Source organism: Nipponia nippon, unplaced genomic scaffold (assembly GCF_047370975.1).
Source record: "Nipponia nippon isolate SJK-2023a ecotype South Korea unplaced genomic scaffold, ASM4737097v1 scaffold_1, whole genome shotgun sequence".
NCBI classification, from domain to species: domain Eukaryota; kingdom Metazoa; phylum Chordata; class Aves; order Pelecaniformes; family Threskiornithidae; genus Nipponia; species Nipponia nippon.
Window position 1 is genome coordinate 6,241,639 of NW_028262290.1, and position 27,656 is coordinate 6,269,294.

The window sequence follows — 27,656 nt, forward strand, 5'->3', positions numbered from 1 at the left end:
TGAAATACCCATGCCTGTACATCGAGGGCCATTTGGCCGTGACGGGTGCTGAGGAGATCTGGGTGCTGGGGCAGCTGTTGCACTGAGCGGTGCCGCTGCAGCCACTGAGTTGGGTAACCATAGCAACAGCATCACTGCCAGCATCCTCCTCCTCCTCACTCGGCTCTCCTCCTCCTCGGCATCATCAGGAGCAGCAGCAGCAGCAGCAGCCCTGGCAGGAGCCAGAGCCCGGCAGCCGAGGCTGCAGCCAGCTGCCTGCCGTCCCCTACCTCCACCGTCACCCAGCCACAGCACCAGCCCCGCTGCTCCCCACGGAGGGGAAAAATAGGAGAGAGGGAGGTGCACTGCAGGGGATCCCAGACAACCCAGGTAAGAGCTGTGGGGCTGCTCACAAACTCCCCGTGATCGATGTGGTGTGTGCCTGGCGTGTGTTTGCGTGCGAGTGTTTGTTGCTAGTTTTCCAGCTCGCTCCTTCCAACAGCAGTGTGATGACAATTCAAGGCAAGCATGTTTTCCGGCTCATGTTTCCCATCTCTGCCATACTGTCCCTCTCCCTCTCCTCCACCCAGATACATAAGGAATAATAAGTAATATTCAAAAAAGGTTGGTAGAACAAGGGGTGTTCGGGGAATGCAATGTGATCAGTGTTGAACGGCTGTGCTTCCAAAATAAAAGTGGACAGCAGCAGCAGAGCAAAGGTTGACATGGTAATTAATAACCCTTAAAAAAAAAAAAAATCATGCGACAACGCACTTCTGTCTCTGCCCGCTCCACAAATAAATCTCTCTTATCATATCCAGCAGAGAGCTGTAAACCAGAGAGGTGTATGAATAGCCAAGACTAGAAACCTCACTGTAGTCCACAACTGGCACATATACCTTAAGTGCTTTAAAGCCAGACTAAATCATTGCAATAACAATACAATCATACCTGTGAATATATGTATATATATTTTTTAAAAAATACTGCTCTTAAACCTTTACACCTTCTAAGAAGAAAAAAAAAATTCTTCTTAAAGATGTGGGTGTGATGGCCAGGCAGCAAGAGATGCTCACTTCATCTGTGTGTGAGAAAGCGTGTACTGGGTACATTTAAAAAGGTAGGAAGAATAGCTCTAATCCAAAGTCATATGGGGACAGTCCTTGTCATTTTAAAAACAGAAGAGATCCAAAGCCGCGGAGTGTCCTTGTGCAGGCAAATATATGTGGATGAGTGCGTATATGTCTGAGGAGCATGAAGGGGGAGAGAATAAGAAGTAAGTTTAAGCCAAGTGGTAAGTGTTTGCTATGTAATGACTGCAGAGAGCTCTTTCCACTTCCATGTTACTATTTTTATTTATTCATTTATTTATTTTGTCAGCAGTAAGGAGAAAGAGAGCTCCTGCTGCTGTCTATCTCCTTCTCTAAACCCCTGTTCTCCCTATCTGGTGTCCTGATCTTCCCCTGTCCTCCCCAAATCATCCTTGTCTGTGTGGCTGGAAATGCTGCTGGCTTTAATGATGATGAGCATTTTAATAGAAGGCTTTTGAGCTCATCCCATGATATGATACAGTTATAATTCTTCTTCCTAATTATACCGTGGGGACAGTTTGGTTATGACCCAATACCAAGTAATACGGTAAAGGCTAAGAGGCACCTGCCTTTCATGTTAAACCTGATTTGAAAATCACAGGGCTTTTTGGTCCCAGTCCTGTGTTTTGCTACTTATCTGCAGATCCTCCTAAAATCAGCAGGATAGGTACAGAACAGAAGGCAGAATTGGGCCCACCTTTTCTCTCTGATTATAAACATCCTCCTCCTGCAAGCTACAGGAGAACAAGGAATTTGGGTAGGCAGGACCTCATGCCCAGTTCTTATGCAGAAGTGTTGTTAAAATTTACCTGGGAATTATGTTCCATCCCAAGGGAACTTGACAGGATGAGGGACAGAAAAAGAAAACACAGACAAGTATTTGGAATCAGTACTTTGATTTGCAAAATAATTTCCTTAGGAACCTGACCTTATCACAACAGGTCTTCTCTACAAGGGGCTGTTTGATCCATGTTAATAACAGTGCTCACAGACATGATTTTGGATACTTATGTTAATTAAACTGAGGCATTGTAGGGCTATAGTCCTCAGGCCACTAGACTAGCCTGGCCACATTACACAGTGTATTTCTGTGTAAGATTTGGTGTCTAGTTCATATGTAGAGAATATTTAAATCTTGCAACTTCTCCTTTGTAATAACAGAGAGGGAATAAAAGTGCCTGTAAAAATGCCTGTAAAAAGAGCACAAACCTGATCATGCTTCTGACACTGAGATATCAGTAGCAGAATCAAAATCCTGTTTATATGTGTAACAGAGGTGTAAAGTACATAGTCAAGGGGCACCTCAGTAAGGCATGGAGCAGTGATCCTCTCATCAGGGCAAGCAAATGACTGAAGGTCAAAGGGCTTCGGGGATTACACATTAACACCTTGCAAATATTCTTATGTAGTCTTACTTTGCTGCTGGCTCTAGGCAGATGATTACAGGGAAACCAGAACTCATATATGGACTTTTGATATGGGCTTCAAAACTTCTCTTAGAAATGGCTCTGGGAAAGGCAGGAGAGGTTGATGTTTTCATGACCACTGCTTTGCCATAAAAAATGTCTGTGGAGAGCTGTTTGTTTAGGGAAAGTCAGGGCACTGAGTCTGATATCAGTGTAAACAGCAAAGATGTTCCCCACCCCAGATAACCGATTTTTAAAGCTCAGCGCCCCCCACCTCCACACCTCTTTCTCTTGCTTAAACTGGAAAGCTTAGGAGGGATTTTTTTTCATTTTGCTTTATGGCTTTTTCTATTGTATTTTATTTGTCTAGTAATGGAAAGGAATACAGTCTTTCCTTTGCTTTGTGCACGGCTGTTAAGAGCTGGTCTCTTGATGCCCACTTAGTGTTGTTCACTAGCACTGTTCTAGGAAAAAAAGCTATTTTTTATCTAATGATATTACTAACCATCTTTTAAAATCCCGATCCTTATTATCATTAGTCGCCCACTGTGTCTCTTGGAATGCAGAACAAAAGACGACTTGTACAATAGTTGCTGTTCAAAAGTCAGTGTTTGCCAACAGGTTGAAACAGGAATTTCTGAAATGCTGCAGCCAGGGTGGTTGGTTTGTTGGGTTTTTTTTTTTTTTTTCAAATAAGGAAGCTGCCGTTTTCCAGATCCTACTCTCTAGTAACCTGAGGCAAGAGATGATTTGATGATGAATATTGTACCTTGCATTTAGTTTATCAATGCTATTCATTTTATTTGAGGCTATGTTTAAATTGCTGTTTATTACTCCATTCAATAATCACACTCTGTGATTTTCCCTGTTGCAATATTGTAATTTTTTGCCTTTACACTATCTGGTGATTGGCTAGATTAGCTGTTTAATGAGACAGACATGTAACCATGGAAAATAAGTTTTCCTAGTGAGTAAGGGAAAGGTAAGATCTTTACATTGGAGCTTGGACACTCCATATCTGTTTTGTCCCCATAAAATTAGCAGGAGTTGTGGCCCATCCATACCTGATAAGGAAATAACCTTTTTTTACCAATACTCGTCTTCTTGAGGAGTCAGTCTGGTCTTGGCAGGTTCTCCTCAAGTCTGAAACATACCCAGGCTCATATAACATGGACCTTTGTGTCTACACAGCAGGTACCCTCACCAGCACTTGGAAAGACTGTAACTGCTTTCTAGTCTCTTGGCTTAGGTAGTGGAAGCTCTTGGTCTCTTTGTTCAGCAACTCCTGGGGTCCATCAGCTTCTTTGCTCATGGGTTAAAACCCTTCCCCCCCAGCTTGGTGAGACAGACCGCAAGTCTGTGCTTCCCAGCAGCACTGCTACAAGGCATTGAGAAAAGTGTGTCTAAGAGCATGCATAGTGCAGGTGTCTCACTTTGTGTGCGTTTCTTCTGATCTTCCCTGTACCCAGTTCCCTTCCTTGCATGCTGGCAATGCCTGACATGTTGCAAAGAAACCATGGCCTATGATGCAGCATGACCATTACTAACACTGCTCCGGGAGGTAATGGGCTGAAACTACCCAGAGCGATTGTGGCTGTGGGGCTGATTGGAGTTCTACTTCAGAAGGCCAACACCATGACATGCTTGATCTCAACTTCTCGGGCGAATGAGTCAGAAGTTGACTTCTTCCAAATCTTCCAAACCCAAGAAGATATGATTTTATTCTCTCTCTAATCCTATTATTAGTACCTGCAATGTTAAGAACTCTGTTATTCAGCAGTTTTACTTCTTCCCTGTTTCACCGCAGTAGATGGAGCATCCCAACAAAGTGTAAAAGGGAGAATTTCTTTCTTTTCTACACTCAGATGCTGCTGACACCCATGTGTTGTCCCAGATCAAAAGATAATCCCTTGGAGGGGGTGTGCTCTCTTTGGTCTTCCTACAAACCTACCAGAAATCTGATGGCATTTCTGCTTCTCTCTGGGGTTCGGACGTGACTTGGTGTGGCCTCTTTGTGTCTGGAGCCCCCACACCTCAGATGTGGCTATGTTTCAGTACTGAAGTAACCCATTTTTATGGCAGTGTCAGGTAAAGAGTGATTCTGGTCCTGCTGGCATCCACAGAGAAATCTAAGTTCATCTTCAGTGGACACAGAGGGAACCACAAAGTTGACTTCTCTTACTGCATGTGAGGCACTGTAGGTAGATGCAATATCCTGACATGTCCTTGATACCTGTTGTGTTTTTCTCATCCTTAGCACCATAGGTGTAAGACAGCCTAAGCAGTAGTTTGACCTTCTGCTGGTATATATATTTACCAAATTCTTAATTTTTGTACTTTCTGATCTGTTTCTAATAGATATATTTATCTACATTTATTCTTATTTGTTCTTAGCTATATGGTGTTGTCATGGATAGGTCAGATCTTACACATCCTATTGGACTTTAAAGGAGGAATTGCAGATATTACCCTTTGTACCACAGACCTGTATTGATAATGCATAGCAGTGGTGTTACAATAAGGTGACGTCAGTCTCTCTTGCATGGAAATTTCAAATTCTGACCTCCTGGTAGCAGTATGGCTTTTACGGATTGACTGCATGCAGCACAATGACAAGTGGGACTTTCTTAATGTAACTTGGCTTGGTAGGGACTATTTATGCTATTAGGACCCCGACGCCACCATTTAGCAGCCTAGGGAGAAGCAGGGTCTTTCTTTGTCCAGCTAGTTGGGCAAACAAATCTCTCCTGTCGTATTACTATCCAGATCTGCGTGACTGGGAAGAAATCTGGCTCTGCCAGCATCTTCTAATGTGTAATTTTAGTTCCTAACATGCTGCTAACATTGCATTTATTTCTGAGGATAGAAAGCAGTGTTCCATTACTTTTTTATGGCCCAAAAGAACATGAGTATTACTTGGAGGATGTGGCTTGAGTAAAATGATGTTTGTATCTCTGTCAATTTGTCAGCCCATACTGCCAAAACCACTGTGGCAGTAGGGAAAGCAATCCTATTTTCTGAGAATGATTTCATAAAGAACAGAGCAAAAGGACCAGCATTTTACTCCCCTGAGTCCTCTACAAGTGTGGTGTTTCAGGATGAAAATTTGCATCCCTATTATATTGTCTCCTTCTCCTTGACTGTGGAGGAGGCTGTGACTTGACCTTGTTGTAGGCAGATGATGTTTGTAGATGGTGTAACCTTATGGTCTAGCTAAATAGGTCCTAGGCTTGTGAATGTCAGCTTTGAGGAGGTCTGCATGAAACAACTGCTGAAATGATTTTATTTGCATAAGAAGGTCTCCCATTTGCTTTAGAGATGATGGGGGAGCATGGGGCAACACACAATTATGGAAGATCATGTCCCTTCTTATACCATTTTTCTGGATTTGTGTGATCTAACAAAATTTGGGTTCTTACTGGTATTTTGGCTTCTGCAGAGGTTTGAGGCTCTGTGCTACAGGTTTTGAGCCTAAGATGCAGGCTTGCTAGCTGCTAATACCTGTAGCAACAGCTTACTCTCTGTGTGATTGAGTACCTGAGTTCAGCAGGTACTGGCTTACATCGGCACAGCTCTTCTGTGCTATTAGGATCCAACTATCCCATGTCTTAAGACATGAGGATCTCTGTGGGACAAGGCAGATGGATTTCATTAGAGCTGAGCACCGTCTACTGCTGCAAGTGACTCTTACAGGAGCTTACAGAGTACACTACACTTCATAAATCTATTCCACACCATGCAGCAGCACAGCCCTATTTATTTTCTTTGCCTGCCTATTGGTTTAAAATCTCAGCTGAAAACATCTCTTTTCTGTCCTTGTCTACTCATTGTTTTCTCTCTGTTTCCCTCTCCCTTTGCAGCTGTGTTTAAGCTGAGCTGTGTGAGGGTCCGGTTTGCCGGGGTAGATGTTAGAGAAAATAAAGTTGCATTGTGTTATGTTCTAGAGTCCTTTGCTCTACAGCCACCCAGCCCTTTCACCGCTAGAGGCTATAGGATGATTGCCACTGACCTCAGAAACAGCAGGATTCATCCCCATGCACAAAAGTCTTTTCAGAAGGAAAGATAATGCACAAGGCTGTGAAGAGATTTTTGTTTGAGAAAGGCGTGGAAGCCTGAACCCCGTCAGTCGAAAAGCTTTTGTTGGCTGCTGTGGATGGATCAAAGTCATACTGCTGTTTTAGCCGTGGACGTCACGACTACCAGAACATTCCTTCTCTTTGTGTGGAGAACTGAGCAACAAAGTCATGGGCATTGAGAGGCAGAAGAGGGACACGGTAGAGAGTCATAATTTCAGCAAGGCTACTCTTTTTTGCAAGAAGTAAACATCTGCAGGTTGGCCCAAAATGGAGAGGAAAAATAATTTCAGAAGGTTGTGCTAAAAGCCCTTAGATATGTTCTGTCTTTTATGGTGGGAAAAGGATGAATAAATTTTGGATTGTGTCAATTCTTTTGTCTGCAGAGGAAAGAAAGATTGTTGGGGGAAAAAAAACAACAAAAAAAATAGTGAGGAATGATCAGCAGAATCTTGCTAATTTTTAGCAGCACTGTAAATTAGGCATTGTTTTCTTTAACTGACTTGCATTGGTAGTGGGTAACATTAGTGTTTTAGAATCATAGGATCGGTTAGGTTGGAAAAGATCTTTAAGATCATCGAGTCCAACCGGTAAACTTGCCGTGCTGAGAAGCTCATCGGTTTAGTGTAGCTAATAATAACACCCTAATCGAGAAACAGAAGGTGGGATAACTCGGCATCAGAAATTGGAATGCAGAAATAGTTGCTGCTAGTTGAACTAAAAATACACCACAGCATAACCCTCTTGCCTACAGCAGCACATGCTGAACACACATTGGGCTTTGGCAGCCGGGGGAATGGCTTTCCTTTGTTTTCGGCAGCTGCTACATCTGCAGTGCTCTGTGGTGACACGCGTGTGTGACCGCCAAACTCCACCTCAGATGTGCAAGGCCCCTCGTAGCAAGTTAATTAGTGTCCTTGGCAAGTTAATAATTCTCCAAAGACATAAACAGACTACATAGGGTGAAACAGACTATGTAGGATGACTTGGGAAGCCAGTTTGTCCTAAGGTGGTGATCACGGTAGCACTCGATGAGGTGGGAGTGACCTGCAGCAGGGACAGGGATGTAACCATGGCTACTCTGTTCCTTTGCTCCGTGCTCCTGCTTGGGGATAAACAGCAGATGTCAAGATCCCTGCTGAATTATGAGCCTTGGAGTTATCGCTGTGCAAGGTTTGTTTGTGCTCAAAGAGATTTATCAATTTTTCTTTAGAGTCTCCCAGGGCATACCCAACCTCTCAACTTGGGCTTTGCAAGGGTGAAATTTGATTTATCACGTACATGTTTTTTCTGCTATGAACTTTGAAGTCTCCGTGATAATACGCTGAGTGGCCCAGATGTAGCGGTGATGGGGGACCCTGAAATACATTAGTTAGATTAAAATCTAATGCCAGAATCAGCAGTGCAACATGGAGTATTTGCTGCATTGTCAGATGGTAGATCAAAGATGAGGAACACACTGTAGATGAAGAAAGGTGCTCAATGAAAAGGGGGCGTTAACTGACTGTGTTGGGCACAAGTGATGAGAATTGTCTCTGGATAACGGACACAAACACAACATAGTGCTGAAAGAGTGAAGACAAGAAGCAAGGACTGAATGCTGTAATTTGAAATTCCTGCATTATGTGTAATGAAACCTTGGCTGTGGTGAGAATCCTTCACTGGTTTGAATACAGAGACAACTGCAGCTGGGCTAGGAGTGGGCAAGGATATGACTGTAGCTACTTTCGTCACCACACCTGCAGGCAGGAGGAATACAGGTGGCTGCATCAGCACTCCTGCCTTGCTTCCCCTCCCAAAGTCAGGCCTCTGCTTACCATACAAGCACAGGTGCTTCCCTCAGAGCAGAAAGTGGCAGTATAATGTATGAAGAAATGTAGCTAACAGAACTGTTTTTAAAAGATTCAATCTAGAGGTAAGCCCTCAATGCATCTGAGCTTTTCTTCTGCCTATTTTCCTTCTGTGCTATATTACAACCAGTAAATCCAAGGTGATCAGTCTCCCTTGTGTCTCATCTGAGACTCTTCAGAGTCATGGGCATCAGCTGTAGACAGGCCAGGCAAAGCAGAGAGGTTATTTCTCTTGCTATAGGTGACTCTCATGTGGACTTCTCTGGGATGAGGTTACTCTAGATAAAGGGAGCACCAGGAATAACAAGATTGCTTGCCTGTCCTTCTTAGCCAGTTTTAGCTTCTTTCTGGGACTGCTATTCTACTTACTCTTTGATGAAGTGAATAGCAAAAAACCATTTTTGTTCATAAGATAGGTTCATAGGATAATTCAGGTTGGAAGGGACCTCTATTCCAATCACCTGCTCAAATCAGGGTCACCTGTGGGCTCAGACCAGTTTTCTCAGGGTTTTATCCAGTCCAGCTTTTTACCCATCTGTAATGAAAAGTGGGTGGCCTGTAAAAGCTTTTGAATTGTCAGGACTAGGATCAGCAGGAGCTTTTAGAGAGGGATTGTTTTGAGAGAGAGAGGAGATCTGACAGCACATGCAAAGAGCATTTCCATGAGGACTTCTGACCATGGAGATACCCAGAGGAAGCTGGCAGAGACTCTGAGAGGAGAGAGGCATGCAGAGCATGACAGAGGTGAAGATGAACTTATCAAAAGCATCATTGGGCTGTCAAGGGCAGGTTTATTCCTATGCATAAATGGCTCCCTCCGGGGACTTGTGCAATACGCGTTGCCAGGGGGAAAGTGCTGACGTTTATAGTGAGATGGGTCTAGCTCGCCCTGCTTCTGTACGTGGCAGATGACTCTTCTGGGAGATAATGCCTCAGGTCAGTGATTTAATTATGTCTGGTTTGGAGACCTTTTACCATACCTGAGATAACTCAAGGCTTAAAGGATGGCTTTTGGAGGAATCATCTGTTCAGCAACAATAATTACCAATTACTAAGAAAAGATCACCTTACTTAGTCATTTCCCTCTTATCTTATCTTCCCACCAAAGGCTCCGTTTATAAAGGCTTTGCTTTCAGGACCAGTGCCACTGATAATCAGAAACCTCTCATCGTAAGAATATTTAAAAAAGTTTGAGGACCAATTATATAAATGTTTCCTCTTTTGTAAAACAGCTTGGGACTTGTAAACGTACTAGGTCCACATCTCTAAATAATTCATCATGATGAATTATTTAGTTGTGTAAGCTGTGTTTTAAGTAAGGAAATGCTTTTCTTAATGTGAAGGAAATGCAGATATTTTAGATAATTTTGAAAGAAGTAGCTGCCATTTCACTATTTTGCATCTGTCTACATTGCAATTGATTTTTGCCATGAGCATGTTCTTCAGGAGTGGCTGATACCAGGTCTGTAGCATGTCAAGGTGATTTCCTCAGCAGCAAAAATCACAAAACCTTTCAGCAGAATAAGGCTTATTGGAAGACAAGGAGTCCACTTCCTATTGTAGATGTGCAAAGAGCAGATTTTAGAATCATTGTTTATTTTCCAGATGAAATTTGGGATGACGACTTCAATCCACGGGAGAGGAGTAAAGGTGAATGCTGTTACTGATGGAGTCTTTGGTACAATGCTTTCATTTTTGAGCCTCATTTGTGAGATTAACTTGAATTTTGTTCTCTTTTTTTATATTTAGATAATTCTTTTGCATTTTCTTTTCTCTCCCCTTCCTTTTCCTCCCTCAACAACAGATGATTTTAAAGACAGCATGAATGAAACAAAATGTTGGCATGGTCTAGCTGGATTTCCTGACAAGATAAACATTAAGTTAAATGTGAGACATATGCCTTAGTGTGTGACTGTAATTTTATAGGTTCTTTTATATGTTATGGTTGGCAACAGAATCCCTGTAGCCTATTCTGGCTAGAAAGAACAGTATTTCTTAGTCTTAAGACAGACACACAATCTAAAATTGGTATATACCACTAGCTATACAGTGTGAGTGGTGGAGTGAATCTTGGTTATGAGTAGTTTCCATTCTGATACATTTTATAAATGGAGATGGTTATTCAGCCATGGTGCATTTGTGATAGGTATGACGGTCTCATTATCAACAGTCCTCTTTTCTGCCTTCATTCCACCTTTGGTGTTAAACTGTCTGGAGGCAATGCAGCTCCATTTACTCCCACTGTGGAGTATGGACTTGCATTGGGTGAGAATATTTCCTCCGATGGTTGCATGGGTACAAAATTAGAGGGATATTTGCTCCAGCACACTTTGTGAGACATTAGTTTGTGCAGCCAGATCACTGGAGAGAGGATGAATACCGTGCCCCTCCCCACCCCCCTTGATTTTGAGGACCAGTTACATAGTCTGGGAGCTCTTTGAACTGCAATGAAGTCTGCTTATCCCCCCTCACCTTTTATGCAAGGATCTCCTTGCAGAAATGCTGTTGCTAGTTCATGTATGGGAAGATGCAGGTCCATGAGTGTGTGCGTTTTATATGAGACCCTGGTCATTGGTGGAATTTAATTTGCTTTACTTTAGTGATCTGCAGTGGAGTCAACTTCATCCAAAGTAGCCATCAGCTTTCTTTTTGTGGGCAGGGCAGAGAAACAGATATTTCTAAGGCACTACATAAACAACTTCTTTAAAATGCCTACTTAAGGATAGAAAGATCATGCTCAAACTTTGTCTCCGTTGTCTAAATGGGAACCTTGACAAATAGTTGAGGAACAGCCATTTACACTGTAGATGTCTGTCATTTTACCGAGTGTATCCAACCTTATTTACTGTCAAAATATGGAACAGACCGCGGACATCCTGAGCCTTATCCCTCTTCTCCAGGCACTATCACCTCTTGTTTGTAGGTTTCCTGAGATGTGTGGCATAGTGATCTTTTTTGCATGAGGGATCGTACACAGGCCTCCTGCCTTTGTCATTCAGGTTTCCAGTTTCTTCTGGTATTTGGCATGGCAAGACCACCTTTCCCCTGATCTGTCATCACGTTCATCTGTATGATGTCCCACTTTAGATTCCTGGCTGGTTGCTGCACTGGCACAGTGAAAGAATGGTGAAGCAGCCCCTAGCATTGCTTCACATTACGTATACTGAAGTTGTAAGATATAGTCAGGAAATAAATAGCATATTTGGCAAAAATGTAGCATGCTTGGAAAGTGCATTTGAGCTTCGAGGATGCAAAACCCATGAGCCAGCTTGGATAGCAGAGGCACTCTAATTGCCTTAGCCTGGTGCCCAGCTGCACCAGGACATCACTGGGATCCACACCTGTTTGGTAAGGTGCTTTAGCCCAAGCAGAGCAGCATCCTTTTCTTGCCCCTGAGAGAGCTTGCTCAGAGATAGCTTAAGAACACCTCTGCAGTGGTTCAGATATGCAGTACCCTTTTCTTTGGAGGAGTAATTTAGTGCTTTGTGTGGGTGCATTTATGGGAACACACAGCTTCTCTTAAAGAAATATGCATGTTTCTGGTATGTGCAGATGTTATGGCTGCACATTAAGAGGAAAAAAAGAAGACATTTTGGTACAGGAAATTTCCATTCTTCACCAGTGGTTCTTTACAGACAACACTTCTGGTTGTGAATATCTTATTTGTACCTTAATAGCTTTTTCTGTGTGAGGAGAGAAGAAGGGTTGGAAGTTGATTCCCAAAAGGATGAAGTATGTCTGGTAGTAAGCAAATCAATAACCTTGTGAAAAGAATTGCACCTTAAGGCCTTGTTCCTACAACTGCTATTAGACCGATGACAAGCCATGCTGAGGCTTGGCCCTCATTGCCTTTGTCAGGACTCCCACTGGGGCTTTGCCTTTTTTTGCTCTGGAGCCTAAACTTATTATAAGGTTGTAGATTTTTTTTTTTTTCCTGGCTCATTCACAGCAAGTCTTTCTAACTTTGGTGAAGTCAAGGAGAGCAGCAATATGATGCTGGATGAAAACCTAAATCCTGTAGTGTGCAGAACTGAGAAAAAATTGAGAAATCCAGACAGTAAATTAGGCCCCAGATCCATGCCTGTCTTCCCCCACCCCACGCACAGACCTGTCAACCTGGATGATATATGTAAGAGACAGTCAATGTGCCTGTGTCTCGAACTCCCCTGGTGCTGAGTGCCACACTTCACACACCAGTGGCACTCGTGGCAGCCACTCTCCGGCTGGTGGATGTGCTGTGCTGGCCCAGCCTGCGGTGCCCTCACCAACTGCAGCTGGTGGTGCAGGAAGGAGGCTGAAATGCTTTGCTGCTGCAACTGCTGACATGAGTGGCTATAGCTGCTGGTGAAAGTTGTGTCCCAGACATTGCTGAGAATATCTTGAGAAGGCAACTTAAATACTTGTTTTCTTCTCTCTCCACCATTGTGAAATGCAGTACGTGATCTTGCACAACTGCTGTTCACTTATGTTTTGTGGTTGCTTCAGTAGGATGGGCAGGTCAGGTGGATGGGTTCTCACCAGGAACCTAAACTATTCATTTAAATATCTTGTCTCTTCCAGTCTGGAGCAATGGAACTGCTGAGAGAGAATGGAAACTCCTTCCTTTTAATTTTAAGAACAATATTTATCTTGTTTTGTTTATGAATCTTTGTCAAGTCTCAGCAAATCTACTGTAAGCTCCAAATCAGTGTTGAATACATCCTTTTTTTTTCAAGATCATTGATTTAATGATCAACAAAGTAATAAAGATGGTAGAAAATGCAGAATTATTACGCTTAGGCGAGACTGTGGAAATGTAACAAAGCTGTATGAAGGAAAATGGAATTCTCTGTTGATGAATACAAAGTAATGTACAATGGAAAGAAGTAACTTGAAAGATTTATTGCCATTGCTGGCTTCTAAATAAATTCTCGCCACTTGAGGGGAGATCCTCCAGAAAACCTTGCTACATGTATGGTTATCTCAGTAAATAAAATCCTCTGTAAGTGAATAGAATATTTGGCGCATAAGAACTGGGATGAGGATTATTTCTGAATATAAGAATTAATCATTTTTTTCCCAGCAGTGAAATATTTGTAAATTAAAAAATGTTTTCACTTAAATTAACGTCAACCTGTGGGAAGTATTGATCTTCTAAAATTCATTTTGGGAAAAATCTGGAAATTAAGTGTTCCATAATCCTGTTGGAAAGTTCAGGGTTTGTTTTGTTTTGAAATGCCTTTTTTAATTTCAAATTGAAATTGTTTTAGAAAAAAAAAGCTATTTAGATTTTAAAAATCCCCAAAACCTCAAAATGAAATGTGTTGATTCACTGAAACACAGTGTTTCGGATCCATCAAAATATTTTTATTTCTGTCAAAAAATGCTATTTTGTGGGAAATATAGGGTTTTCATTTTGAGTCTGAACACTAATACCCACCCACTCGCAGTTGGAGAATTGCTTCCTATAGGTCCCACGGGTGTGCTCTCCAAAATATTACAATGTCTTACCAGAAGCATGACATCTCCTAAAATAGTGCATTTTAATCTGGTCATTGTTTCCTATGGAGTCCACATGACAAGTAGGAGGCTTCAGAAGCAGGTAACCAGAATTATTAGTGATAGAAAGACTTTTCTATGCTTTGGATTTGAGTAGAATGAATATGTTATTTCAGCTGTGAATGTAGAAAATCCCTTAGCTGAAGGGCCAGGTACTGATACTCTCAGCTCCTCTAAAGTTAATGGAAAAACTTGCCCTTGGATGGGGAAGTGTTTTCGCTCCTGGTTTTGATAGCAGCAAGGTAGCTTATATGCCAGGCTAGGTGCAGTAGTGCTCTGCAGAACTAACTGATGAGTACCTAGAATAATAAAAGGTGAAAAAATTTACATTGTCTCTTATTTTCCAAAATATAAGAGAAAGATGAAATTCTGTGAAAGTGGAGGCAATACATTGAAAGCAGATTAAAAAATGTTTCTAAGCCATGAAGCCTGCAAAAAAAAAAAAACTAACAAAAAAACAGAGGCCAAGGCTTAGGAGAATTTAAAGAAAGAAAATGGGGGAAAGGGGGAAAAGTACTACTCATTTTTACAGCCAATGAAAACATTTGCAGTTACAGGATGAGTTTAAAATCTCCCAGGTGCTGACACAGAGGCTGAAAAAAAATCGAAAGATTCCCATCAGATTAATTTTTGCATCAGATTAATTTTTGCATCTGAAGGAAATTATGACAAAACCCGCCCACAGGGAAATACACTTTATAACTTTACATTATCATGGAATCATAGAATAGCCCAGATTGGAAGAGACCTCAAAGGGTCATTCAGTCCAACCTTTCATGGGAAGGGAAGCTGAGATGAGATCATCTAGTAGCCTGTCCAATCGCATCTTGAAAACCTCCAGCAATGGGGGCTCTACCATATCCCTGGGGAGGTTGTTTCAGGGAATGATTGTTCTCACTGTAAAAAATTTCTTTCTTATACAGACATGAAACCTCTCCCAGTGTAAATTGTATCCATTGCCCTTTGTCTTCTCTGTGTGACTCCTCGTGAAGACAGAGCCTGTGTGCTCTTTGTAGCTGCCCTTTAAGTACTGGAATACTGTGATCAGCTCTCCCCTGAGCCTGCTCTTCTCAAGGGAGAAGAGACCTTCAGTCAGAAGAGACCTCCTTCAGTTGTTCCTCATAGGGCAGGTTCTCCAGCTCTGCTTTGATTATCTTTGTAGCCCTCCTTTGGACCCTCTTCAGTCTGTCCATGTCTTTCTTGAATTGTGGGGACCAGAACTGGACACAGTACTCCAAACATGTTCGGACAAATGCTGAGTAGAGTGGGTCAATCACATCTCTGTCTCTGCTAGTAAAGCCCCAGTGGATGCAGCCCAGGATCCAGTTTGCCTTTGTTGCCGCAGCAGCACACTGCAGGTCCATGTTGAGCTGGTTGTCCACCAGGACCCCCAGGTCCCTTTCAGCAAGGCTGCTCTCCAGCCACACAGAGACTAGCCTGTACCGAGCTCCTTGGTTATGTCACCCCAGGTGCAGGACTTTGCACTTGTCTTTATTAAACTTCCTTCGGTTGTTGCTTGCCCACTGTTCCAGCCTGTCCAAGTCTCTCTGTAAGATGGCTCTCCCTTCTGACGTGTGCAGCGCACCACCCAGTTTGGTGTCATCAGCAAACTTGGTGAGGGTCCTTTTCAGTCCCATTGTCCAGATCATTTATGGAGATGTTGAACAGCATGGGGCCCAGTATGAATCCCTGGGGGACCCCACTTGTGACAGGCTGCCAGCCCAAGTAAAAAACATTGATCACCACCCCCTGAGTGTGGCCTGTTAGCCAGTTTTCTACCCATCTCGCAGACCGCCCATCCAGTCTGTATCTTGCCAGTTTGTCTCATAGATACAGTTTGTCTAGTTTGTCATTACAGGATTATTTTTATTTTTCATTGAAACCTCTGTCATTGATCTTGCTATTGCAAATCTGCATGCCAGATTTTTCTCCCGTACTCTGAAGTCAAAAGGTGAACTCTGACATCCATTTCTTGGTTCATAAACCCCTTTCTGTATGCAGAAATGTTTGTAGTTTATTTTTTTTTTTCAGTACTGAAATTGTTAGGTCACAGTGCACATAACACTAAACTTTAGAACATAGAATGCTATCTGTATTTTGCTTTGCTTTTTAAATGTCACAGTGCCTTCCTTGCTAAAAGCATTCAGAAAGCTTGGTTTTGGTGCTGCATACTGTGTTATGCAAGATTGTTTTTTAAAAAAACCTAAACCTGTTAATTAACTTTCTCAGCACTTTTTTTTTTTTTTTTTTTTGTAAAAAAGAGAATTCCATTTGTTCAATGTGTAGAAAACAAGAATGGTAAACTCTATACTGAAAATGGAGGGGAGGAAATATAAAGACACTGCAGAATGCCAAGGCTCAGTATATACACAGAGAAAGATGCTGTTTACAACAGAAAACAAAACTGACAATAGATTTTTCTCTTCCACCTGCATGGTGAAGTTGTCCTATAATAAATTGATTATTAGTAATCTTTTCTTTAGGGCTCAACGGAGACCCATCTGCTTTACCACAGCAGATTAAAACATTCAGTGTCTTTCTCAAGAAAAATCCCCATTGTACCATAGTAGGATTTAATATTTGCCATTATCATGTAGCTGTGATTGTAAAAGACAGTTGTTAAAAACCGTAGTGTTCATGATGGTACATTTTAAAGAGAAAGGCTAAAGGTAGCAAAGCTCTAGTAGGCATTTTTCTTTCTTTTTTTTTTTTTTTCTCCCAGCTTGGAAACACCCCTTCATTGCTTGTCCCCTCTCTTCTCTCTCTTTGTCAGCATCTTCTATGACCTCCCCTAGGTCACATGTAGGATGGAAGCAGAGTTATGTAAAATAGCTCTCAATATAATGAACTTCTTGTAATGCTTGGGCCCGTTCTTATCTCTGTGTCCCCATACCATAGATTGCCACAGAAACAAGAGAAATAGTCTCATAGCCACTTCCCTGCAATTGTATTGTGCCATTGCTGCTTCATGCTAATCTGCCCAGATGTAATTCCCTGAGTGGAACATGTCCTGACTTCAGTGGTGCTTCAGCATGTAATAGGGTTGGCCTGCTTGTCTCCAGTTTCATGGACATGTGTTGACCATCATTGCCTCCTGCCAATTTGCCCTCTGCTCGTCTCTCCTCATCTTTGTTGTCCCTGCTTGGGAACCTGCCACATTTGTGTTTCATCTCAATGTTAACCCAGAAAACCACCATGCTGACTGCTAGGGCATGGCTCCCAGGTATTTGCTTTCCCTTTTGTTCTTCTCCCCATTAGGCAAGACAGAGAGCTGTGCTGACCTGTCTCCTCTGGTTCTGGAAGGTATCTCCTCCTTTTCCTCCCTCCCTTACCCTCAAAATTAAATTTCTTTCTCCTCCACTTTTGTCCACTTTGGGGAGGATGATCTTGAGGTGAGTCTATCCTTGTGCTTCTTTGTTTCGTAAGAGATGCTCAACTTCTTCCCTCCTTTGGCTTGGTGTCTCTCTCTCTGGGAAGCAGAATGTGAGTTCTGCATCCTGGAAGCTTGTTCAGCTCTGAGGACTGAACAGGTCCCTGAAAGCAAGTGAAATGATGCAGAAATAAATATCATATTTTTACTGGTATCTGTAGCCTCTTCATCTTAAGTGGGCTTGAGATTGCTATATTTTCTGGTAAAAGAAGCTGGATCATCCATGTTCTTCCTTTCATTCCCTGGCTTCCCTCTCCATACCTTCATTCCCTTTTCTTCCAACCTACAACATTTCTGTTTCTTCAAAATCTCATCATCTTTCCATAGGAAAGAGGCTTTCTTTCCGATGCCTCTATCTCCTCCTATAGATTTCTAAACATCCAGTCCCTCTGTACTGGGGAGGAGACCAGTTTTCCCAGGTAAGACCATGTTCTTATCTCCGCTGCCATCTGTCTCCTGGAAGGACCCCATCCTCTTCTAACCCAGGGAAAGAAGAGAAAGAAAATGGCAATCTTTCTTTAAAATTGTTCCTCTCTAAATGGTTGCGACTAATTACGAACGCTACAGCTACTGTGACATCAGCTAATAAACTCCTTGAACGGGTCTCTGAAGTCTGTATTAGAAGCGGATGAGTCATAGTTGCACCAGCTGATTGCAAATAAGTGGGTGGGAGGGGAACAGGCCCTGTACTTTGTACTGGCAAGGTATGAATAAAGAGCTATCAGCAGGCCTGGGAAATGAGCAGGGATGAGTTTGGATTGACAGCTCTGCAGCAGGGAGATGGAGGCAACTGAGTGCTTGTCAAAGAAGTAAAGCCTGAGCTTTTAAGTTAAATCACACCTTGATAACAACCCATCCGAACGATGGAAGTGGGAGATCAACAGAGGATTGGTCAGGCTGTGAGGCTACGCAGTTTAGTGCATGTGGTGTAGGATTTAGTCTCTGTGCCCTGGCCTGACTACTTGTGTGTAGCTCCTTGAACACCAGCATTTGGAATAGGAATGCACTGTGATTTGAGTCAAATCAGAAAACATGTTCAAGTTTCAGTGTTTAAGATCAATGTGAAGAAACTATCTGCATCCGTGGCCTGTTACAGTCAGAGACTCCTGGGGCAAAAGTCAGTTCTGAATCTGGGTCTGAGCCTAAGAGTTGGTGAAATTGTATCAGAGGGTCCTTGCTTGCCCCCGAGATCTTGCAGAGGCTAGGGTGTGTTATGTTTGATTTGCAGCAAAACTCTGCAGCTTTTTTTGAGTGAGGAAAACCCAGAACGAAGGAAAGTGGGAAAATGATTTTGTACACTCCACTGCAGTAAAACACCCTCCCTTTCCATGTATTGCTGCTCAGCCTAACTGCTGTTTGTGTGTTACAACACTAGATCAGAAGAGGTTTGTCAGCCCTGTGAAGCTAAGCCTTGGCCTGTAGTTGCTTTCCAAGTCTCAGGGGGAAGTACCATCTGTGTGGACAATATCTTCTGCAAGCACTGCCCCACTGATGGATGAAGCTTCTTGTGGGTCATAAAAGCGTGCGTCAGTTTGCCATGTTCTACTGAAAATGGCTGTTTGAGTGATTTGTATTTTTGAAAAATAAGTGCAGCTAAAAAGATTTACAGGACTAGTGTTTACAGATGGTAATATTCAAGTAATGGGGAGGGTGGGGCACAAGGCTCAGAAGATACAGATCTAATGCTTTGTCACTGAATGTAGTCTTAAGCAAGTAATTTCTGTTTATCTTGGAAAACTCACCCAGCCTAGACCAAGTACGGCATTTTCAGCTCTCTCCGAGGAGATAAAGCAGGAGATAACCTTTTTGGGCACATCTTGCTTGGGTTTTTGAGACGTCATCTGGACTTTTGAGGTGTGCTTATCAGCTTGCTGCTTTCAGCATGTCATAGGATAGAAAAAGCAGGACACAGTCTTGCAGGTGGATAGATGGTGGTGGATGGAGAGTCATGAGTTGGGTTTAGCACGGGGCCAACAATGCATTTCATATTGGGAAAATAAGAAACTATGGACAACGCATGCCTGGAGGATGAAGGCAGTATGAGAATGGGGTCTTCTTGCACTGTGAAAAACCAGTCCACACTGGCCAATCTAGTTGAAAAACCAACATTCTAGGGCAGGTTAAAACAATTCAGCCAGACACATCATCAATAACTGATTATTTGCAGCTAAAATTAGACCTGGAATTGGCATTTTATGTCTTAATTAAAACAAAGCTATCTTTATCAATAAGCTATGACAACTTTGAGCAGACATTTCCTAGTGAATGTTAATCCCTCAGTCGCTTTTGATTAGTAGATGGGATTACATTAAAATCGATCCTCCTCCTGAGGTCCATTTGTGTGCTCTCTCTCAGTATTGAATTACGTAGCTGGTCTCGTGCCAGGTACAGGTCCCCCATCGGGACAATGAAATCACAGTCACAGTGATGCTCATTTGTGTTTTACAGTATGCCATTTATTTATTACAAAAGGCTTGGGAGACTTAACGCCTTGGTGAGATATTATCTTAGGCTTCAGATCTCTGTCAAACCTTATTACTCTCTTTTCAGTTCAGTTTGCACATAACTGGCTTTTGAAGATAGGAGGGGAAAGGGTAAGGAAGAAAACCAATGCCATATTTAAAATCTAGCTCTAGTGAGATTTCCTCAGTTGTACAGGCTAATCTGAGGGAATTGTTGAGTTTCAGCCTGGGACAAAACACCACTAAAGGAGCTCAGAGAAAAAGGCATCAGTTTGGAAGCGTGTGGATCTTGTAAAAAGATGTGCCCCTCTGGCTCATAACTGAGCTTTGGACACCCAAGCCCTGAAAGAAGCTGTCCCTAAATTGTGCTGGTGCTGATCTGTTGTAATTGTCCTCTGAGGGTCCTTGTGAAGCTGGTGGGAGTCAACGATATGGCCCTTACTGAATTCAGGAGCAGAGAACAACTCCAGTGTCTTTGTTTTCTGTTTCATGTTGTTTCTTAGAAAATGAGAGTAATTAAAGCTATGAACAATTCTTCCTAGGGAAATTGAAAAAACTTCATAAAAAGTAACAGAGAAGAGCTGTTGACAGTCTGGAAAGTGTAAGAGCTGGACAGCTTTCCATTTAACTCCCTCCCACCTTTTCCATCTGTAGCTCTTGTCATCAGTCAGCAAACCAGCCAGGAGACGGTGATAGCTAAATGGTGTGCATTCCCTTAAGGTTTGAGATTACATCTTTCCTTTCCTCTCTGATATCCTTTAATAGTCAGCTTTTATAAAGTGTGCTGTGTTCCTTGACTTGTGCAGTTGTGATCTGGAAGCTATCTTCCAGCACCTGACTGGTTCACTTGGAGCTATATGAGCATCTCATGAGAGTGTGAACTGATCTCTTAACTCAGCCGCTAAGCATAATTCTGAGCCTGCCAAGGCTCAAATGTGAAGTGGAAACATATATATAATCTAGGCAGGAAATAGAAAACATTATGGGATTCCTTACACTGTTGTAAACAATGTTCTGTATCACTTTGCTTATGTGATTTGGCATTTCTAACAGAATTAATGCTCTGTGGTAGCAGTAAGAAGGACGCTGTGCCTGAGTGGAATGGAAGTAATGTGGGATGCGAGTGACTGATGTTCCTTGAAATGAGAAATATAAGAGACTCAGGATAGTAGGCTAATTATGTAGCTTGTTTATTTTTCAATGAAGGTCTCATTACTACAATAGGTGTCGAATGAAGAAGAGGAATCAGTTATTCACTGTCTTGGATCTGTTTATTTTTAGATCTGCAAGTTTGTCTTTGAATACCTAGGGATGTGGTGGTAAGAGTTCCAGAGGAAGAAAGATGGACACAATACCTTGTTATATTTTGCAGCAGTGAATCTCTGGTGAAGAGTCACCTTGAATCCATGTTCAATTTTATTTATTTATTTATTTGTTGTGGTAGCAATACCCAGGGTTCAGGGTAGATAGTTTATCATCTTTGATTGTGTTTCAGCCAGTATTTCACCTGCAACCCCTCCAAGTTGTCCAAATACATTAACTGCTACACAGCATTGTGTGTTTCTCAAAACTATACAAAAATTTGGGAGGTGGGGTGTAGGTGCTAAATGTTTATTTTTTTACTGTGATCTTTCCACTCAGGAAAAAACAGCCTTAATTAGACTGGTTAAGAAACAGAAATGCTAACAAGCTTTACCAAGTGAAGCTGATGATGATAATTCTGTCTTGGAACAACAACACGAACGTGAACATATGTAGCTTTAAAAGAGCCTACTGTCTTTGTAGTGCACTGAGGCAAGAAACTTTCAGTGCAAAACTGAAAAAGAAACATAGGATACCTTCAGTAGTATGAGACTGATTAAAAATACCCCCGCTGATTGCTTTCTATACTTCAGATGTAAAGCTGTGCGGAACATGCATAATCCAGTTTCTTCCTTTTATTTGGGCATCTGCAACATATAAAATGGCTTCTTCATGCTGCTGTTTTCATGCAGAATCAGGTCCTTTGCACTCTGTGTCTCCAAAGATGCTGTGGTGTAGGTTTGAGTTGTGTTTTTTTGACACACTGCCTCATCTGACTCTGTTCAGGGTAGTCTATTTTATCACATGATAGCTGACCAAAAAATGAGGAAAAGTGAATTTTCCTTTGTATTTCAGAGTGTTTCTTTAGTCTCATGTGACCGAATCTCTTTATGCAAAGGATTGTTTGTTTCATTTAATTTTCCTAGATGCTAGTGGCTTTCTCCCAACACAAAGAAAGCTTGTGCTAAGCAAACCAATTCTATTTTTTGCCTACCTAACTGCATGCAAGCCGCAAGTTGCTTACTGCGGCGAGCTCCCTACTGTTCTGATGAGCCTTGGAGAGTCTTGGGTTGCCATGTACCCAAGCTCTGTGGCTGAGCTCCACATGCTTGTATTACCAGAAGTGATTGTTTACCCATAATGCTTCAAATGCTGTTTTTCAGCTCAATGATTTATTCTGGGGATCAGGGAGAGGCTGCAGGTCTTTTTGACTTCCACAAAATCAAATAAACCAGTATATCTGTGCATATTTTTGAAAGCAAACTGAGCTGTTGCTTAAATTTGTTTAATTTTACTAAAAATGCGAGGAAACGTGTTTTGGGAGCAATCAATCCAGTGGTGCCAACTCAATATTTGACAGACAACATGAAGAAATATCACAAAACAAAGCTGAGTGATTTGGAGCATATTGTGGATAGAAAAGTCCAATCTGTTGAAGATTTGCTTGCTTGGGTTTAGGCACAGGTTTGCACTATTAACCTCCACTCTCTCTACCCTGGGTGTTGTGCCTCCAAAATCAGGCTAGACTGCAAGTGGACTTGAGCTGCTATGCATCCAAGTTGACCCTCAGTATCAAGTTTTGTCTGGAAAAGCAGATTTTATTTTCTTAGATATTGCAAACAAGTTCCCTGTACAAATCCTCCGTACACAACCAGTGAGACCAGTTTTTGCACATTGTACTGGAAGAGCACATATAAGGCAAGCCATATTGCCTTTAATTCAGTATTTTTTCATTAGTGGAAGGATGATTTTACTTGATTTCTTGTCTAGAGACACAACATTTTAGTTGAGCTCTCTGGTTTGATGTAAAGAAAAGACTAATTTATTTGGGATTTCTTAACCCAGTAGACCACAGTAGATAATTCCCTTATACCTTTCTTACAGTGTCTGAGCTACAGTAATGCTGTTCTTCCTCCATCAGTGATGCAAATCGTTAATGACTCTGTGGTGAGCCAGGCTGATTCCTGCTCAAGTCACTCCTTGCTGCAGGTCACTCTCTTTTGTTGATTGATGCAGAATGAGGTGGCAGCACTTTGCGGCCAATTAATTGTCAAAGTGACTCTAACGATATTGGTGAATATGAGACAAAGTAAAGAGTTCAGGGCCTGCTTTGAAGCAAAAATTAAGTCTGATTTGCAATATGAGTGTATTCACTGCCACCTGTGAGCACGATGAAAATTTAAAAAGTTTCCACGAGTTCTGGGTATTTTAAGCTATTGAAACTTCTCTCCAGGCATGTAACCAGAGAAGCTTTTTCTTCATACCTGCCTTCCCCCTGCAGTAGTGCTAAAGCACCTGAGATGGACACACCCAATGATTCCAGTCAATAAATGCGTGCAGATAAGGTGGCTTCTTGAGAAATAAATCTACTTACCTAGAATGACCTGATGGTGCCTAAACTAGAAAAATATCACCATGGTAGTTTCTCAAGATAGAGACCCTCTGAAGTCAGGGCAAGGCCTTTATTGGCTTGAATAAGACCAGCATTTCACCTGCTAGTTTTTCAGAATTAAGCCTTCTCAAGCTTACTGCTGTGCAATCAATAGCTGTTGCAAGAACAGTATCCACAGATGGAGGGTGAATAGCTCTGTAGCAATTTCAGATATGAAATTTTGTTTTTCAGTTAATCTGCATCTAGCAATTTCTTAATTATAGTACCCAGCACTTAGAGCTATTTACCTCTTCAAAGCACTATACAATTATTAACAAATTAATTGCTGCTTCATTGCCCTATGAAATATCCTGATAGTTATCTGTTTATCTGGTCTTCCAGTAAATGAGAATGACCATACTGGTTATAAGACTAGGTTACATACGGTAGAAAATTCAAAGAAATTTCTGCTACGTGGGGACACTGAGACCACCCATTATGAATACTTGTAGTGTAAAGTTTATTCAGTGCTGCAGTAGAATTCATGTATTGCAGCAGATGACTTGGGGAGAACAGGAAGAGCGAAGGGAAGTTTGCCCAATCATGGGAGCAAAGAAGCTTCTGCTGTTCATATGGGAATCCACTGTGGTGGGGGTGTGGCTTAACAGGCAGAGGACTATCATCTTTGCAAGGTCCTCCTGAGAAATGGGAATGGAAATGCTATGGATGAAAGGAATAATGTCTGAAGTGCTGCAATTAGAGGGACTATAAGTGGACAGAAAATCCGAACTCTTTTTTAGAAAGGGGAGCTTCCATTTCATTGATATTCTTTCTTTGCCTCTATAAATTTAAGTATTTCCTTCTAAGAAAATATGATCTAACGTGAGGATTAATTAGACTGTTAACCATATTTATCTCCTTTACACAAGAGATCATTCCCTGATGAGGGGGAAAAAGGGATGTTTTATAACGCATAATGAAAATATGGCAATTTAGGGAATTAACATAGTGTAGTGGCTGACGCAAATGTTTTTCTATTTATAAGACTAAATATGTTCGGCTGTCAGAGCCTTGGGAGCTAAATGCTGGAAATGATGGACCCCTAGTGCCAAGGCTGTACAAACATGCAAGGGGAAGAGCTGCTTGCTGAGGGCAAAGAAGAGATCCAAATGACATGGGAATTGTTCAGTGCCTAATAAAGCTCTAATTTCTGTGCCCCCCTTACAAAGACTACAAGTTTTAAAATGCAGATGTGCCTATTTAAATGTATTCATCATATTTAGGCATCTTTAGGCTTTCCCCTGCTAAATTTGCTTAGACTTTTTTGGGATTGAGGTATGTGTTTAGCCTTTGTGAGTGATGATATTTAGACTGTTGGCATGAAAAGGTAGCTTCTCTGTCTAATAGCTTTCTTATGCTTCCTTCCTGTGTTCTCTAATGGGTCCATGCTGATTTGGGTTAATAAAATGGAGGGATTAGAATCACCAGTTGCCTTGTGAAGGATGCGACCATACACTTCTTGAAAGAAATAGACTTCATTTATGTCCGTTTGACCTCCGAGGCACTAGGAGAAAGCAATACATTCCTGTTTGAAAATTGCCCTCCCTTGTTTTTGGACTGTTGCCAATGTGTTGTGTGAATCACAGCTTTGATTTATAAAGGTTCCTGAGGCAAGTGGGTTTGGATGGTGCCCTGACAATTTGATGCTGCACACAATTGCATTCTTCATAGTGATACAGTCCTGCAGTGTGATACTTTTGATCTTCAGCTTCATTTGAGTTTCCTCCATAGCTTATTTGTGGCTCATCTCAGGATCACATTTCAACATTTTTGGAGCCTCAAAGAAACTGAAGATCCAAAGTCTGCAAAGGAACAAGGGATGAACCCTCTTCCCTGACAGAAAAGTACCTGGAAGTTATGGAGAGTGGAGACTAGCAAATATCTGCTTAGTTTTCATCACTTGTGACAACTTTTGAGGCTTTGAGCAACCTGGTCTAGTGGAAGGTGTCCCTGCTCATGGCAGGAGGGTTGGAACTAGATGATCTTTAAGGTCCCTTCCAACCCAAACCATTCTATGATTCTATGATGGGTTCTCTGTGTGAGACTATGGGTCCTCCTGTAAAGGACTCTCTCTCTCCTTAGCACTTTTTCTTTTGTTCACTGCTCTCATTTCTTGATGGATTTGTTCCCCTTCTTTGGAATGTTTGTGTTATTTTTATTTTAAAACCAGGTTATGCATCTGTTTTTTCCAATAGCATGTTTCTTCTCCAGCTTTTAGCTGGAGTTTTTGCTAGAGAGATTGAGTCAATGATTTGGCCACTAGATGCTCTTGCCAGATTTGTTCCTTGCCGTTACAATAAGACTGACAGCATGTGTCTGGGTTTTTTGTTTGTTTGTTTGTTTGTGTGTTTGTTTGTTTGTTTTTTCATTTAAAGGAATGAATCTTCCTAGCTGACAAAACCCTCTAGCAAAAAGGATGGTTAACCTGTGAACAATGTTTATGCATATGAAATTATCTCATTCTGAAGACATAATTAAGATTCTGCTTCATGGGGTTAGGAATAAAGTCCTCAGGTTTTTAGTTTATTTTGGCACTTTAAAATTTAGCATTTAGAACCTTCTTTTAAAAGATTAGTGCAAAGTTGTCGACTAAACGGTTCAGTACATGCTCTTTATATAACCCTTTTGCTGGGCTGGATTCCAGATTTTCTTGATTTCATATGTTTTGTTTCTCCTCAAGAGAGATTAATTCTATGTTAATTGCCATATTAGGGTCAGCTAAGTTAGAAAATATGATTTGTGATTTATATAACTTTAAAAGCACTTTACCTGCTAACTTTTTTGATGCGATGTTTGAATACATTCAGGAAAGAAGTTCATAATAATAATAATAAAAAAGCAAAATATTTTCACATATGAATCTAAAGATCCAGGCTTCAATAAGTGGCTTTGTATTCTGTTGGACTTTGTGTGAGGGGGACTACCAATACCGATGGGAAGGAAATATTAAGTCTTTACTGAGGCTCAGTGACTAGTACTGGAATACTTTATTCTGATTTCAGATAGGCTACTGGAAAAATGAAGGGTTTTAAAAAGAGTTTCAAGACTATTAAACCTTTTGAAAATAATGAGGGACTTTGAAACAGTCTACTCAGCTGACTGGCTGCAATTCTGATTTTCCTATTTCAGAGTGCACTGGAAATGCTCCAGGCTCCACCAGTTCTATTGACTGCAATGGGGAGAGTACCTAAGTGCACATGTAGTTATCTAAATTCGTATGTCTGAATATGGAGTTAAATCCCGCATGAAGAGATTCTTTAAATATTCTCTGTCGTTGCATGGTTGTATGTGCTTGATAGTCAGCTCTTGCTCTTTGTCTCAGTGTTGTTATTAAGTGTGTCTTCCATGTTCACTTTCAACACCATTTTGTGGGTATGCCATGTAATCTTATTACCACGGTGTGACTAATAGTCATATCATGACTACTTTGTCCCTCATCTCTGTGCCCCATTGTGTTGCTGTTTTTCAGCAGTGTTGGCAATCTGTAATACCTATGGTTTGCATCATTTGATCTAAAGTCCGGTAATGTTCCTGTGACTCTCTGTCTACCAAAGCCTCCTTGACCCGTGACACTCAAATGTTACAAAGAAAGCAAGTTCCTCAAGTCCTCATATGACTTGGATGTACCCCACTGGAGAATCATAGTTTTCCTGAGACAGGGACTCTGTTTTAATATAGATCCTACGCTGTTACGTGTAAAGATGAGTACAAACTCAGCACTGCATGTGCGTGTTCAGATTTTTTTTTTGAGAGAGGCTGATGCATTTTTATCGCTGAAAGCACTTAATGGGAATGCAGATTGTGACCATTCTTTGAAACTACTGCTGCTCAAACTCATTGTGTATTGTTACCAGATACACTGACCCTGGGAGAACCTGCGTTCTTCATAAGGCACTCTGTTCCCTGTCTTTCAAAAAATCAAGTTCTGCTCTTTGTCCCTTCCTACCAGAGTTGGTCAGGTAATATGGATATAAACCAGTGCAGAATTAATCCAGTCTGTGTTGATCATTCTTAATTAAAATTTACCATATTTAACCTTTAAAATTATCTTCCACTGTTTTATTTAGAATCTTTTTTTTTTTTTTTTGTAAAAT

At 41.5% G+C, this 27,656-nt stretch overlaps 1 protein-coding gene across 1 annotated transcript in view; it reads left to right on the forward strand.

The window, feature by feature from the left end:
• Window positions 1–254: 254 nt before the first annotated feature.
• FAM135B (family with sequence similarity 135 member B) overlaps window positions 255–27,656 on the forward strand; it is a 215,387-nt gene continuing 187,985 nt past the window's right edge. The window contains exon 1 of the mRNA XM_087743969.1: window positions 255–369. The gene's annotated coding sequence lies outside the window, so the exon portion shown is untranslated. The remainder of the gene's footprint in view (window positions 370–27,656) is intronic.